Below are 11,204 nucleotides of genomic sequence, written 5' to 3' on the forward strand. Positions count from 1 at the left end.
TGTTTGAGAGTGCATGGACAAACTGTGTATTTCTCACTTCAGTTTGGAGCACTTGCACCTCATCAAATCGCTGAAACAATCTCAGATGTGGCCGGTGATTAAGAGGTTGGAAACCAGAGAACCAGGCTGCCTTCCCCTTACTTTCACACTGCTGCCAATGAAATGTGCACATATTTATTGTGTCTCAGAGCATTATGAATATTAAGTGCTGATGACACTGTGTGTAATGTGATGATTTTATAAAGTATATCTCAGAGCGTGCGGGCCATAGATGACTCAATTAGATTTGTGCATTATATTTATGTCTGTGTCTCTTTGTTTGGTTATCCATCTGCCTGTTTTACTGTTTCTCAGAAATACATTTAAGACCCACACACACCGAGCCAACACACACACACACACAACACCACACACAACAACACACACACACACACACACACACACACTCCTCACTCCTTTCCTCTTCCTGTCCATCCGACTTTAGGAATCAGGGGCTAAGCTTTGCACCAGTGGCTAGACTCTGGGGAGCTGCTCGTCCACCTGTAGACAGCCACATCAGATCTTATTCCCTGCACAGGAACACAATCATACAGGGAGAGGGAGAGCAAGCTCCATCTGTGGAATACTGATGCAGGAGCAGGGCATTTACAAGACAAGCTCAGAGAGACTCAAGTAACATGGAGGCCATGGGATGAATTGTTAAAGATACAGTCTGCAGGACTTAGCAATGTTCTTGGAGGAATCAGAAGAAAAGCAAGAATGCTGGAGGGTGGTATGAGTTTGTGGGGGGCTGCATAAGAAGAGGTTAAAAGGGAAATGAATTGAGAATGGCCTTTAGGTTGTTGTTTTCCAAAAGTTCTATTTTACCAAAAGAAAAAATCGGTTGTAACTTGAAGAAAAGTTTGGAGTTGAGAGCTTTCAAGATCAAAGAAAATCCTGTCACACTAATGTATTTCCTGACCTGAATGTATATCCTGTGAAATATTTTAACATGTACGATGATAGACTGGCGCTAAATTTCGTAACGTCATTCACGGTACCCAGAGGATAAATCACTAGTAGTGATCCCATGATTTTCTATCTAGTGCCACCAGCAGATCAGATTTTTCAGTCATCCAGTGAAATAGTTCAACATCCACTATGAACTGGTACAGCATTTTATAGACATTCATGGTCCCAGAGGATAATATTGTTTGTTTGTTTATGTAGGTTATATATAGGCGTCAATATTTGAGACTATTTCATAACCAGTAAAAAACTTCTTGTAGTAATTTATTTTAAAAATGTTCCTTTTTATTATTGCTGTATGTTTTTATGTTGATGGAATAATAATGGACAATTTCCTTTCCTGCAATAGAGTTTAATATTAAATGCGAACTTTGACTTTTCCTTCAACTGGTTCTATACAATCACTCTCAAATCCTCAAATGGAGGTAGCATTAGCCTGAAGGATAGTAGGGAAAGACTTGTGGCCGGAAAGAAGCCAGTTTTAGATCCAGACCATCTGGTAGCCTGAGAAGAGAAACTGAATGTGAAGCACTCTCTCCTCTCTCTACAGCTGACATTAATAAGCCCCATTTGCTCCAAAGAAACTGTTCAGAGGCCAAAAGTAGAGGCCTGGTTGTACTGAGGAGTTCCAAAAATGTATCAAGTATAACTGCGCAAGTGAGAATCAGGTTACTGCTGAAAAAAGGCAAGTCATGCTGCAAAACCTTCCTGAGTAAATAAACATTTGAAACTACTGTAGTTAATTTTTGCTTGTACTACACCACTAGGATTTCTCCCAGAGTCTGTTTATGTATCCTGTTTCAGGTTATTGGAATAGTTCATGCAGACTATAGAGCAGTCAAAACACTGCAAGCCATTTTAGGTGAATTACAGTATTATTCTCATCTAATAGCTGGCTTAAAACGCTAATCATGCATGCTAATTCCTGGCTTAGCGTGCCTATGGATTAGACGCCCATGTAATGTACAGTTAATCCCATATACACTGCACTGAAAATCCGCCTAAAAGCGTTTCTCATCATCAAAAATTTTCCCTCTAATTATGTCTCCTGAGAGAAGCTCAACTCCCACTTGAGATGAGTTCGTACAGTATTCTCAGGTTCACATGCATGCGGAATACAGAATACATGCCCTTGATCAGGCACTGAGCTATTGCCTTTTTATACAGATATATAGATTGAAATTGATGGATGCTCTATTGCAGATTATACAGCTGGTAATAGAGCTTAATCCTGCCACAAGGCAGATATTTCTATCTTCCTTTTTCCTCTTATATCTTTAATAATCAGTTCTGCTTCCTGTCCCCATACAGTCACATTCAATAACCAGTCCATCGCTTTAAAGTTCAGTAGATTTTCATGTGCAATTTCCAAAACTGTGCCTTCATTGAACTCATAAACAATAGCTGGAATGAAATTTTATGTGACTCCTCTTGTGGTGACTGTGTGTTCTTCTGTGCTCTGCTGAAATTTTAATAACCTATTAATTATCGGAAAAGTGGGAGAAATAGCGGGGAATGAGAGGGATTGAGGCCGCACAGATCTGAAAGAATAGAAAGAGAAGTGAAAAACAAGGCTGGAATTGGCTTCATACTCTCCAACCCTGCAGATTTTCCTCAGAGACTCCTGATTGTTCTGCCCCTTTCAAAGCATCCGCCTGTGGTCTCATTTCTGAGTTTCTCTCATATTTTGATCAAATCTAGAAATAAACCCACTATATTACTGCCTCTGTTATTAGCAGGCTGTATTATGACCTAGCAGGCTTTATTAAGTGACAGTTCTCATTTTGAAATACTTTTGCCAGCTTTGAAAAACAGAGAGCTATGAAGTTGCACTTAAGTCATTTAAGTTCAAGTTAGTGTCATTCATTCATCAGTATACCATGAAAACAAGAGAAGAGTGTCACTATAGGATGAGTCTTCAAAACTTTGGATTACATTCACTGCCAACATTTGCTTGTGGCGTGGCTCTAAGGATCGCAGTTTTGGTCTGAATGTTGACTGTTTAGCAGATGTTAGCATGCTAAATTCCGATGGTGAACATGGTAAATATACCTGCTAAAAGTTAGCATGTTAGCATTGTTACCATGTTGGCATGTTTTTGGGTTGAGCCGAGCACTCGGCTGAAATGAGTATCTGTTGCAGATAACATACTTTTTACATGTATGAGTATTAAACGAGTAAAATGTGCCAACATCTGTACTACAATAGCGGTATATCAACTTTTATAGAGAAAGAAAACTTGTTCTGTTAATCATTCTCTTGATCAAAAACAGCTCTAAAGCTAAATTATGTAAGACATTTTTTATAAATATAGCAACTTCTGATCAAACCAATATCAATTTACAGCTATAACTATGACTTTGACCCTCCCATTTTGTGTTTAAGCACCACCCACTTCTGATTTAAACCCTGCCCATTCAGAGTACAGGTACAAATACAGAAAATTTTGTTGGTTGAACAGATGCAGATACAGATAATGGTGTACTCGCTCATCCCTAATATTCAGACCGAAGCCTGGCTCTAGCGCTTCATAAGAGCTGCTAGCATGGTTATTTTAGTTTACTGCTTATATGTGCAAGGCAAAATAGGGAAAAATGTGAAAGAAAAAGTAAAAGAAAACCTTGTGAGTTACCATGTTAACTTTTTGTTTTGTAAGTTTTAAATACATTAGCTCTAAGGGAAATATTCTAGCATTTACTGCACCATTTCTATCTGACTGCTGTAGGTAGTTATTTTGCAGAGTGGGGGAGTGAAGACCCCGAAAGTTTTACATATAAAACAGAAGTTGAGTTCATTAAAGTTAACAGTAACCAGCGGTGCATGGGGTGTATTCGTATTAAAATACTTGTTACCAGATCTCACAGGATATTTCCCCAACAGAGCTAGCACTATTCATTTAATACACAGTGTGCACATCTGGTAACCATGCAACTGTTAAAAAGAAGTGAAAATATGACAAATCTTCTTTAGGTGCAGCAATTGTTTGTATTTGTGGCACTGATGCAACTTGAAGATGAAACGTTTTCAGCTTGGAGAAAGCAGGGAAGGACCTAAAAATGTCCAAAACGTGACAATTATAATCACATGGCAAGTTTTGGTGATGCGCCAAACTTAAGTGCAAATCTAGGAAATTTTTATGCAAAGTTGTGGTTAAGGAAGGGAATTATATACAATTTTAAGATGATTGAGGGGATTTTTATAGACATTTTTGGTGGCAGTGCATTATGCAGAATTGTCATAAAAGGGAAGTTTCGGTGACATTGCGTTTTTTTCATGCAAATCTGCAGTGAGTTAGTTTTGTCTTGCAAATTTAAGGTGGTAAGGAGAGTGGTTATGTAAATCTGCTCCAAAATGGGTTTCTTTGGATAGAAATGATTGATTTTGCTTTAAATTAGTGAAAAATAAATTTTGCCAAGCAGATGCACATGGATGGTACGAAAATGATCAGTCAGCATACATGTGCAAGATATATTCCTTTTGCTTTTATTAACTTTATAAGTCAGTGAAGGCTGAAGCCAAATATGCAAATATTATACATCTCATAGGTTGCTGCAGTATATATAGAACATACCTCATGTCTACCTTTGGGCTTTTTTTGGATCTAATGAATTTAAATGATCTCAAGATGAGTTGTACAGTATATCAGCTATTCCGATTTCACAGACATTATATTCCTGCAGTTGCTTTAAACCCGTGGATATCCTCAGTGTCCTGTTCCTACCTTGTATTCCCCAAAGTCAATGTTTGAGGGCTAGGAAAGAATGTATTGACTTCATCACTAATGCATATGCATTTTCTGACATTTCACAATGCACTCTCAGTGGCTTGGACTCCTATTCCCGCAGAGACACTACACCAGTGTGTTCTTTTTTTTCCCCTCACACACTTTTTTTTTATAACACACAAGTTTCTTATCTCATCTTCACTATGATCTATATTGATGATAAGCACGGTCAAATTCTCATGTTAGATCATTTGCATTATAAAACAATATTCCATTTGATATTTATTATATCCACTATAGCTTCAAAATAGCAAGCATATGAAAGGGGTCCTCATCAAAGATTCTCTCAGAGTCAAAGAGATGCTGCTCTTAATCTCCTGCTTTGCTTCTTGTCTGTGAAGCCACAAATGGGTGGAACAAAACACTCTGTCTTCTCCTCAGGATATTGCTGCTTGTAGAGCTAATCAGGTTGGAAATGATGGTTGTGTGTATAAGTGCGCAGGCAAACCCACACAGGGACATGCTCGTTTGAACGGCCCTTATCTCCTGTCCTCATTCAACCTCATCCATACAACACATTAACCTTTTTGTCTTTCTCTTAACTGGTACATATATATCCGCATTTAAAATGTGCTTAGTGTAACAAAAAAAGCATTCTTTGTGCACATCTTATCTTGAAGAGGCGCCTGCTTCATTTGCACACTGATAAGTGTAACATAATGTATGTACATCTCCGCGGGATTTCCCAGATGTTTGTTGTGTTTTTTTCTCAGGCTACTAAGCATCATAAGCCGGTCCCTGACCACATTGCCTCAGTTTGTGGAGATTATAAAGGCATCGCTGCCTATCATGAAGGTCATGTAACAGTGGGTCCACATCAAAGGGCACAACGCAAGCAAAATATTGCTCTCATTGTCCAGCAGCTCTTGCTCTGAATAATATAGCATGATCCTCTATGTTCAGGACCTTCCGTTTTAATTAACATGTTAAATCATTTAGGTTTCCATTAGGGATGCACCAATCGACTTTCTCTTTTCCAATATCGACAACCACACTCACGCTATTGGCTGATGCTAGTCCTTTTTTATCAGAACGTGAAAGATGTGAACCTCTGTTTCCGGCTGATTGTGTAAGCTAACATGAGGCTGTAACATGAGATCACTTCTTGTGGAGGTGATGTTTTTGAGGCTTGTGAAAGTTTTATTTATACTGTTTAGATGGCTTATGAAAGCGCGTCATTACAACACATAATGACAGAAACACTCACATTTAACTTGACTAACACATGTGGTGTTGTGTACAGCCCTTGTTCCGTTGAAGTCTGTTTTCCCATCAATTTGTGTTTTCCCTTACTTTATCCTGAGCCCGTTTCCTGAACCCTGACGCTCCTTTTCTGCAATGCTTAACCTCAACCCGAACTCTATAGTGCCTATAATCTACCTTAAGCCCTAAATCTCATTGTGACTGTGACACATACCTGTGCTGCACTCGTTATGTGTCCACATGAAAAAAAGCTTCCCATAGTGTATTACATGTGTCTACATCTGTGGTTAGCTCCATCTTTTTCCCACAGACCAAAACTAACCTGTTAAACAAGGTAGCTCCTCCTGTTAACTCCAATTGCTACAAGTTCATCATTAATAACATGTAGCCCATTGCCAATCTACATACCATATACATTAAACATTTAATTAAATGTATTCCATACCTGTAAATGTTTCTAAATCTACTTTAGACAAACAATATGGAGTAGCCATATCTTTGGTAATGTTTGCTAACTTGAAAAATCAGCAGCCCTGGTTGCACGTTTTAAAAATATACCCAACCTCACGTTGTGTCACTCATATTTCCACACCTACTCCAAAACTCTCGTCCGTCATTAAAGTTTTTGGAACAGGTTTGATTTTTTGTGTTTTTTTTTCACAGCAGTCAGATGAGAGGCAGCAGGGAGAGCGTCAGCACACAGACAGAGAGGGTGGACAGCTCAGCCTCCTGTAGTCGCAGTGCCAAATGCAAGATGCAGGCAGAGAGTGGCGACAACCTGCGGAGGAACCTCCAGTGGAGAAAAGCACGGAAGGGAAATGGAGAAATGAAGTGAGAGACAGAGCGGCAGCAGCGAGCAGACAGCTCCTTTATCAGCAGGTGAAACTCTCCTTGTCCTTGACACCTTGGACCCAATTACTTCTTACTTCTTACTACTTTCAAGTGAGAGGACCACAAAATTATCCTCATTGCATGACGACTCCGTCTCATATATCAGACTCGCTGTGCGAGGTTTCTGTGCATAATGAATTTAATCGGATGACGAAAAATAAGGACTTGATGTGCAAAGGCCTTAAGGCACTGCCATCACATTATAATACACTGCATGCAGACGGTGGCTGGGTATCCACGTTAACTTTACACTTTAGCTTACTGCTGTAAGGTAGTGTGCCAGTACTAGCGTTAATTAAACTACAGCGATTTGACACAGGGGTTGTAACATTCTGATAAATCTGAGAAATAGCCTCAAGTGACGTAACTTAAGTCAGCGTCAGTTATGAAATGAAAAAATTGGTTAGTGGACTTAGAAAGAGGGTTCGCTCTGACCTAGCTCTGTAGCTCGCACTTCATTTCTGCTTGAGGGTTAGGGTTAGACACTATTAGCGTAACACACCCGGACATCGTAATGAACTGTTGGCAGTTGAGTTGCATTGTGGGTGCCAGGTTTTAAAAAGCAAGAAGAATGTGTGGATTAAAACCAATGTATCTCTGGTTCTGCTGCATCGATTTTAAACTGTCCATTGTAAGTTGTTTTCTAAAGTCCAACCAGAGTGCAAATCAGTGGTGTACTCTTTTAAGTCTTTTCAAAAGTTTTGGAGGTTGTCAATTGAGCCCCAAAGCGTCAAAAAGGCTTTTGTCCCAACACCATGGGAATAAAGCCAACTTTTTGGTGGTCTCAGTGGTGGTCTTTTTGCCTCATTATCACTTACAGCCACCAGTCACTCTTCAAAAGAATCTTAAAACAGCCTTTGCCTGTGGTGATACCATTTTAAAGCTCAAGTTGTCACTTAGGAATAAACATCTCTCACAAGCCGACGCACATTTATAGTCCCCTCCTCTGAGTGTCTGTGAGAACGAGACTGACCAGGGACATTTCCCAGAGCGCCGTCTGATGTCACGTGTGTGTATGCTAAGTGAGAACAACTTGCCAAGATGAGGTGTGTCATTTCCCGGTCTCTGAGTCAGTGATATGTTCTTCTCTCCCACGTCTCTCCCTCCCTCTCACAGTCCCCTTACTTTCGAGACTTGCCCATAAGTAAACAGCAGGACAGATCTGTGATCAGAGACTTATGACAAGGTTGCCAGGAAGTATTTAGTGCCCACTTTGTTTCAGAAGTTGATATTCCTAGAGGTATAGCTGTAAGCAGTTGAAAATAAAAATGTTATTTATTATTATGATTTATAGAGAAGCAGATGCATGAGACAGATAAGAGGCTCACACTACTTTTCTTAGCTAATATGTGATTCTTACATTCATAATGAAACATCATTTCTCAAGATATTGCTAAAATGGACTGAGATATGTAAGGAGGAAAGCAATGAGGTAGCCATTAAAAATATAAAGTAAAGACAACGGGATCCTAATGTAACAGTAAAGCGTGATTTTTGGCATATAATGTTAAAGAGGTACTGTATAATGTATGACATGTTAACACACTGAAAAAGTCAATGCCATTGTGACTAACAGCAGTCGACAGGAGGTGTGAAATGAGAGGGACAGGATTTGGAAGGCAGTTTTAGGCTCATTGAAAAGGTGTTGCCTCCATGGAACAGGATTTCTCAGTGAACAGAGTTAGTAGCATGTCAAATAATTACATTATTTCCAAGGTGCTACTCACAAATGAATTACACTGTGGTCACACTTGCCTCCAGTTTTATGTCCCATTGTACAGTTAACTGCCAAAAAATCTGAAACACTCTCGCTCTAAAAATATCTGCATAGTTTCTGCATTGTATACGGTGTCTGCAGTATATAGACATCATGCATCTAGTGTATTGTATTTGACAGTGACTTCCAGTATTTTATAACACTCACCTCCAATTTTTTGGTGTTTGGGAATGGCGTCACACTCTCTGCATGTGTTGGTCCCTGAGCAGTTCTGTGCTTTGTTTGTACAGCCGGGAGGGGCACACGTGTATGTTGGTGCATGTTCCTCTGTGTGCAACTGAGGAGAGCAACTGAAACCGGCTATTTCTCATCTACCTCGGTGAATCAAGGATTTATTTTGACCAAACTAGAGTTGGTGATTGTTGGAACACAGACTAAAAAAGATTGTATATAATATGTCTGGTTGCGAGCGATGTAACAGCTGTTTCTGGTTAAACAAAGAGAATCTTACTCTCTAACTACATGGTCTTTCTCTGTAGGGATCCTTTCAATCATACACTTAGAATAGCAATCTGAGCCTGTCAGTGGCAAAAACAAGCACTTTTAGTGAGCGTGCTCTGATGGGTGCATTTGTCCCCCAAGAACAACGTTGCTGCCATTTTCACATCTCTGGTTTATTTTGACCAAACCATCAGACCAGACTGTGGACAGACTAACAATGACCGTTTTTGGTGAGTGTGTCTTATGATTATCTGCTAGGTTACTGGTTTTGTCTAGGAGTCTGGTGGGCCATAGGGTCAGTGTACAGATTTTTGTTTAGAAAAAAACTAAATCAGGAAATGAGCTATTTCTCGACTACCATTTATAAATATTAGGAACAAAACGGATCGTTTTTCTTATTTTATTTTTTTAAACACAAAAAACGGAAAATGGCTGATTTCCCGATTTTGGTCTTTTCATTTCAAAATGAAACGCTGCAAAGTACACTGACCCCAAGCCATTTGTTTTGGTCTGAGAGGCCGGTGCTCTAGTGTGACACCTAGTGGCAGTAAATCTCATATATATCCTCTCAAACAGCTTTTATTTGTTCAGTTTGTGGATGTTGGAGTTCAGATACATACCTCGCTTCATAATTATATTTTTCTTCATGTTCCTGGTAAAAGCTAACAAACTGACCCCTGAGAGACTACAGAACAGGTGTTTGGTGTGAAATAAACCCAGAGTTGCTTAAAGATACTCTATTCCTCACTCTTCATGTTGATGTCAGTAAATTATACCACACAGTTCAGGCTCATGTGGACCTGTAGCCGTTAACTGCCCCGAGCAAACACCGCATCCACAAACATCCAGCAGTGAAAACATGACATGTGTTTGCAGAGCACATATTTTCCTGTGTGGTTAAAATGAACTCCGACCTACGTTGCCACCCTCATATAGCCGGTGTTAGCCGAGCCGGAAGAGAGAGGCTTCCCTCGGGAGCTCGGAGGAGCACTTCTGCCTCCGACTCTTTCAATTTAATCGGCTGTGGGTGGAAATGTTTCCACCGGATCTTTCATTAGCTCCCCGCTATGAAAAGAAATCTCTGAGGTGCTACAGATCACGGTGTTCGCTCCAGATTCAGAGACAGTGTTTATGTTAAAAATAAGATGAGGGAAGATGGTAAAATGGCCCCGGGTGAATTATATTTTCATTTTAAAGACACCTCCTCTAAACGTTTGTGCAGCTACATGGCTCGTGATGGCAGTTGCTGTGATACCTTTGTATCCTATAACACATGCAACCCGTTCCCTCGGAGATAAATCACGCACCCTGCAGCACTGTGTGAACACAAATACATACCCGCTTGTAGATTCCACCCCCAAAAACCCCTCTGAACCTCAGTTTGGATCTGGATCTCAGCGCTGTGGCTTTGATACTGAACTGTTAGTCTCACATACACGGAGTCTGTGTCGGGTAGAAATACATCAGCTCCTGTGGATCAGCCATTTTACACAAACTGCACTTAAAGATCCCCTCCAGATGCTCTTAAGACATACATATAAACAGCTACAGAATAATATAAAAATGTCTGATAGCACCTACTCTTTCTACGTCATTAAAAAATAACAGAAAATGGATATAAATATGTAAATCCTCAACTTCAAGTCAACTTCCTCCTTGCCTGTACTTAGATATACTACGTGCTAAGCTAATGTGTTGAAAGACAACCACATTTTGAAGATGGTTCAAAGATAAACGATAATTACATATAGTCACATCCTAAGTTAGCTAATAATACTAAACACTAGTTAACTAGCTAATAATTGATGTAGACTAGCTAGTTTAATCACATTAATCATTACATCTGATAGCTAATGTTAGCAAATCTATATCAGCTGTTAATAACAATATCAATTAACAGTTAATGTAGATTAGCTAGCTAGTTAGTGTTTTGTTCACATTAACTTAAGATGTGACTATAAACATTTAACTCAGTCTACCTCAGATTGTTCATTATTTCTTGTAAACATGAAGTTGTTCCTGAGTTATTTCCTGCGTGTTGTCTGGACGGCGGTCCAACGTCCTCTCCTGCGTCCACTGTGAGACTGTTGGACTGACTGT

General features: G+C 39.6%; 1 long non-coding RNA gene across 1 annotated transcript in view; it reads left to right on the forward strand.

Annotated features, from left to right (window-relative positions):
* LOC118341020 overlaps positions 1-11,204 on the forward strand; it is a 15,013-nt gene that overhangs the window by 2,903 nt on the left and 906 nt on the right. The window contains exon 2 of the long non-coding RNA XR_004797397.1: positions 6,659-6,874. This is a non-coding gene — a long non-coding RNA (uncharacterized LOC118341020). The remainder of the gene's footprint in view (positions 1-6,658; positions 6,875-11,204) is intronic.

This window comes from Morone saxatilis, unplaced genomic scaffold, assembly GCF_004916995.1.
Source record: "Morone saxatilis isolate NCDOM2014 unplaced genomic scaffold, NCSU_SB_2.0 Contig7, whole genome shotgun sequence".
Lineage (NCBI taxonomy): Eukaryota > Metazoa > Chordata > Actinopteri > Moronidae > Morone > Morone saxatilis.